The following is a 6,464-nucleotide window of genomic DNA, read 5'->3' on the forward strand; positions in this document are numbered from 1 at the left end:
ATATGTTTTAGTTCCTTGCCAGTATTTTTCATTTATTATAATTTATTGACTGATAGTGCAGTATTCTTTAGAGCTGGTGAATTTTTATTTTTATTTCGAAAAGCTAGGATAATTTTAGTATACTTCTAAAATATTGGAAGTAATTTTTTTTGGGTGGCTTTGTTTCTAAAATGTTTTAACAGAGTTTATGTTTTAATTTATATTAAAAAAACTAACTTTATATGTTCTTGTTTAAAATATTCAAAGTTATTTTCTGTTTAAATTTGGTATTTTTATAACAGATAATGGTTGTAAGAACTCACTTTTAAAATTGATGTTAGCTATTTTTTATTTGTCTCACTCAAGATTTCTACCCTCATTAAAAAGGACATTTTGTTTTGCTAAAAGACCACATGCAATCACAACATTGCTGTCATTACAAAGCTTCCCACGTCTTCAGTTTATAAAGTATGTAAATTTAACAAATAGTGACTTCTTGGTCTATATGGCAGATTAAAACATTTCTCTGTTTTTACAGCAAAACCAGAAAATTTGTTTTCTCCAACTCATATAAGGTACCTTTCAACTCCAAGTCACGTAAGATACTTTTCAATGCTGGTTAGCATAAAAGACATTATCACAAACATTGTGACTAGAAAAATTTTTCTGGCTACCTCACAACCACTGCAGCCCATTCTGAAAACAACTCAACAGTTTTGTATGAAAAGACATGAAGTCGTCTCTGTACATCAATGATTTAGAGTTATTCTACAAGTTTGTGTCTGTGAGCAATCCCATTTTCTTCTGTTTTAAACTTATTATTCAAGCAACTCTACAGTCCCTTGTCTATTCAACTCTGATTTGTACCATGCAAGTGAGTAAATATCGTCTATCTGCTATATTGACCATTACAGTTGTAAAAGTATTCTACTGGTTCTTATTTAAACTGATAGACTGCTTTGTACCATAATCTTTTTTTTTAAACTAGCTTTTCCCTGCCTTGTTAAATAAACCCTGTTGCTTGCATAAATACAAATTTTGGTTTACTTTAAAATGAAGATGTTGTTGTTAATACTCTGTTGTTATGTATCAACTGAAGACCACAGGGGATAAACCACAGTTGTCAGTTTTCTACTTTTAAGAAAAATGAGATTTTGTGTTTGAGATCCTTTGTTCGATTGTCGAAATGATTTTAAAATCCTAAATATTGAAGGGATCGAGGTGGTTTTACGCTTTCATATTGTTATACATGATAGATATGCAACCTAACCACATGAATATGGCACTAAATCAAAAAATTTAAAAAGTGGACTTCTGTGGTTTATCATGTGTGGTCTTCAAACACCATTGTACTTTAGTGATTAGAATCACATTTTTGAGTGCAATGTTTTTCATTTTATTTGTTACAATGCTTTTACATTTGCTTATCTCCTTTTTTTTTCCTTCAAAATACAACTGCTCTGTTGCTGTGTGCGCATTCAAATGTACAAACGTACACATTTTGTGTGTGAATGTTTTCATGCCAGGTTCAAATTTTCATCCACCCAGTCCCACTCTGTGCCATGTCTGTTAATCTTTGAAAACTTGGATGAACTGCATTATGTTTATTTGTTCCATAGTCTCATCAGTTTCTGATTCATGATTTGTATAGTGTTCTCTACTGTGATTCATCATCCCTTCTTGTATTTATAGCTTTAACTAACTTTTTTGAAAATAAATTGTAATTTTTTTTTTAAATAAAATCTGATGTGTTTGATGAATACAATTTTAAAATTAAAAACTTAAAAACTCATTATTCCTTTTTTCCTAATCCTGTCAATAAAATAATTATAACTCATTTCTTAACTTAATAAAAGCTATGATGGGGAGGGGATATAGAAACAGTTGTTTTCCATTACAGTTGTCAATTAAACAGTGTCAAGTTAAATATTTGTATTGTTTCTTTTCATTCTGATTTTTGTAACAACTATGCATGGCTCTCCTCTAGGGCCGACTTAATTCAATGAGCCCACAAGCCAGATAAAATTATGCAACAATGTGAAAATAAATACCCAACTTTATTACTTTGGACTGAATTCTAGATAATTAAATGCAGGTGTAGTCATATGTCTACAGGTGTTCCCCATGTACAAGCCATCATACCTGTATGAGCTTGTGTATCAGGTGTATCTGTATGTTTGTATTTAGGTGTACACCTACCTTTTATACAGGTATGTACATGTGTACAGGTGTACCTGTATAAGCTTGGATCAAAGGTTGCACCTGTGTGAGTATATCTACTGGTGTACCTACTTTATGAGCTAGTATGTGTACATGTACGAGTGTGTACATGAGTTGAACCTGTATGTGTAAAGGTGTACATCCAGTGTGTCTGCATGATGACAGGTGTATGTGTATGAGCAGGTGTATCTGTATGTACAGGTTTATCTATGAGCAGGAGTTATCTGTATGAGCAGGTATACCTGTGTTCTCTTTTTTGTCCACATCAACTTTACCTACGCTATCTCGTTACTATCGAGACCAATCGTTATTTTCTCCAAAACGTTGCTCACGTTTTTTGACGCCCGTTAATTGTTTCAGCGTTTTGCGTCATACGTGCAACAGATGCTGGTTTCATTTGACTATTTGTTTCCTATCAACCTATTGACAATACCGTCCTCTCGTGATGTTACAACATGCGACAGAACAGATGGCTTGTTCAGCTGTGAATGCAATAAATGGCAAGATCGTATCGGAGTAGATAATACATCTTGTTTGTTCCGAGTCAACTTTTTAGTTTGTTTATTTTAGTCATCAAACTCAACTCGCCTAAAACCAACAACGTGGGCCGCGTACAAAATATAAGGCAGAAATGTGGCTGCAGATATATATAAATAGGTATGTCATTTTACTGGATGACTGGGTCATAGTGACACAGGATAGAAGCTCGTTGGATCAGTGCTGTTATTTTAGAAAATTAAAGACAGCGCCGCATTTTTGTTTTACAAGGAAGCTTGAATTCTCGAGGCTACGCCTGAATAAAATAACATAAAGGGCCTTTTCTGTTGTATTTTAAGGGGTTAGGGACGTCTTTATAGCAAGCTGTTGTGACAATATGAGAGGGGTAAAAATCGTTTACAACAAGTACGATGGCATGTATGGACAACTTCTATAGCTAGGCTACATTCCGATAAAAACCGAATTGATTAAAAATATTTGATGCACCTTATTCAAACCTAACGTTGGAATCTTAAAGATGGTTGTTTTGTTGTTGTTTAGATAAGTATCGCAATAAGTGTTCGGTCAATTACACATAAACCGCACACTAGAAATTTGCCTAATGATATTGCTGAATGTTAATTTAAATCCAGTAGCGTAACATGGGGGGAGGGGGCGGCACTGGGTGACACCATCCAAAAGGGGAGCAGAGTTTCTTCCAGGCATCTCTTCGGGGGGGGGGGGGGCGAAGCCCCCCCCGAAAATGTTTTACCGCCCCCCCCCCCCCCCCCGAACGAAATGAAATTTATATAATTTATACAGAAAATATATACTTTTAACAGTGTCCGCCCCCCCCCCCCCCCCCGAAGAAAGTCTACCGCCCCCCCGAAAATTTCAAGTGCCCCCCCGGAGAAAAAAGTCTGGAAGAAACACTGAAGGGGAGACACAAAAACGAAAACAATTGCAAAATTTATTGAGAAAGTCTGCTTTTCCTAGTTTAAAAAAAAATTAATTAAATATGACACACACCATCATATACTATGGGGGTTTGGGTGACATCATATTCTCTATATTTTAGTACATCATACTTGTTGTTGTAGACGGAGGCGGGGTTGCAACCCTGGCTACTGCTTCAGGTCACCTGACCTAGTGACGCCGCTAACACTAACACTAAACCAGAGGCATAGCGACCCCTCCCAGCGCCCGGTGACAAACTTTCAATTAGGCGCCCCCATCTTCCCCCCCCCCTTCCCCCCCCCCCCCCCCCCCCCGCATATATTTTTAAATTTTTAAGTTCGAAACTGCAGCTAAAATTAGCTTTTACTAATTTTTCAACCCATTTTGGCGCCCGGGGACATATGTACTTCTTAGCCCCCCCCCCCCACCCCCTCCCCGTCGCTACGCCTCTGCCCTAACCCCAACTTAAACGCCTAATCCAGAATTAATAATGCAGAGCACCAAATGCGTTTGAACTCAAATGGGAATTAGCGACCAGACAACGCTGTGACGTCACGCAGCATGGAGTCTACACACGAAGCTTATCTGCGATCTGATAACGTTTCACCTACTTATGGCCGTGTGAGTCGTTATCTGCACGCGGTTGTTGGCCAGGAGGGTGACACTGGTCAAGGCTGGACACCTATAACACTAATGGTGACACTGGTCAAGTGCTGGACACCTATAACACTAATGGTGACACTGGTCAAGTGCTGGACACCTATAACACTAATGGTGACACTGGTCAAGTGCTGGACACCTATAACACTAATGGTGACACTGGTCAAGTGCTGGACACCTATAACACTAATGGTGACACTGGTCAAGTGCACAACTAGACACCTATAACACTAATGGTGACACTGGTCAAGTGCAAGGCTAGACACCTATAACACTAATGGTGACACTGGTCAAGTGCTGGACACCTATAACACTAATGGTGACACTGGTCAAGTGCTGGACACCTATAACACTAATGGTGACACTGGTCCAGTGCACAACTGGACACCTATAACACTAATGGTGACACTGGTCAAGTGCTGGACACCTATAACACTAATGGTGACACTGGTCAAGTGCTGGACACCTATAACACTAATGGTGACACTAGTCAAGTGCAAGGCTGGACACCTATAACACTAATGGTGACACTGGTAAAGTGCACAACTAGACACCTATAACACTAATGGTGACTGGTCAAGTGCAAGGCTAGACACCTATAACACTAATGGTGACACTGGTCAAGTGCTAGACACCTATAACACTAATGGTGACACTGGTCAAGTGCTGGACACCTATAACACTAATGGTGACACTGGTCAAGTGCTGGACACCTATAACACTAATGGTGACACTGGTCAAGTGCTGGACACCTATAACACTAATGGTGACACTAGTCAAGTGCAAGGCTGGACACCTATAACACTAATGGTGACACTGGTAAAGTGCACAACTAGACACCTATAACACTAATGGTGACTGGTCAAGTGCAAGGCTAGACACCTATAACACTAATGGTGACACTGGTCAAGTGCTAGACACCTATAACACTAATGGTGACACTGGTCAAGTGCTAGACACCTATAACACTAATGGTGACACTGGTCAAGTGCTGGACACCTATAACACTAATGGTGACACTAGTCAAGTGCAAGGCTGGACACCTATAACACTAATGGTGACACTGGTCAAGTGCTGGACACCTATAACACTAATGGTGACACTGGTCAAGTGCACAACTGGACACCTATAACACTAATGGTGACACTGGTCAAGTGCAAGGCTAGACACCTATAACACTAATGATGACACTGGTCAAAGGCTGGACACCTATAACACTAATGGTGACACTGGTCAAGTGCTGGACACCTATAACACTAATGGTGACACTGGTCAAGTGCTGGACACCTATAACAATAATGGTGACACTGGTCAAGTGCTGGACACCTATAACACTAATGGTGACACTGGTCAAGTGCACAACTGGACACCTATAACACTAATGGTGACACTGGTCAAGTGCAAGGCTAGACACCTATAACACTAATGGTGACACTGGTCAAGTGCTGGACACCTATAACACTAATGGTGACACTGGTCAAGTGCTGGACACCTATAACACTAATGGTGACACTGGTCAAGTGCTGGACACCTATAACACTAATGGTGACACTGGTCAAGTGCTGGACACCTATAACACTAATGGTGACACTGGTCAAGTGCACAACTAGACACCTATAACACTAATGATGACACTGGTCAAGTGCTGGACACCTATAACACTAATGGTGACACTGGTCAAGTGCACAACTAGACACCTATAACACTAATGGTGACACTAATAAAGTGCTGGACACCTATAACACTAATGGTGACACTGGTCAAGTGCTGGACACCTATAACACTAATGGTGACACTGGTCAAGTGCAAGGCTAGACACCTATAACACTAATGGTGACACTGGTCAAGTGCTGGACACCTATAACACTAATGGTGACACTGGTCAAGTGCAAGGCTGGACACCTATAACACTAATGGTGACACTGGTCAAGTGCAAGTGCTGGACACCTATAACACTAATGGTGACACTGGTCAAGTGCAAGGCTAGACACCTATAACACTAATGGTGACACTGGTCAAGTTCTGGACACCTATAACACTAATGGTGACAATGGTCAAGTGCTGGACACCTATAACACTAATGGTGACACTGGTCAAGTGCAAGGCTGGACACCTATAACACTAATGGTGACACTGGTCAAGTGCTAGACACCTATAACACTAATGGTGAC

Source organism: Physella acuta, unplaced genomic scaffold (genome assembly GCF_028476545.2).
Source record: "Physella acuta isolate Inbredline_101_S28 unplaced genomic scaffold, ASM2847654v3 ptg001249l, whole genome shotgun sequence".
NCBI lineage: Eukaryota > Metazoa > Mollusca > Gastropoda > Physidae > Physella > Physella acuta.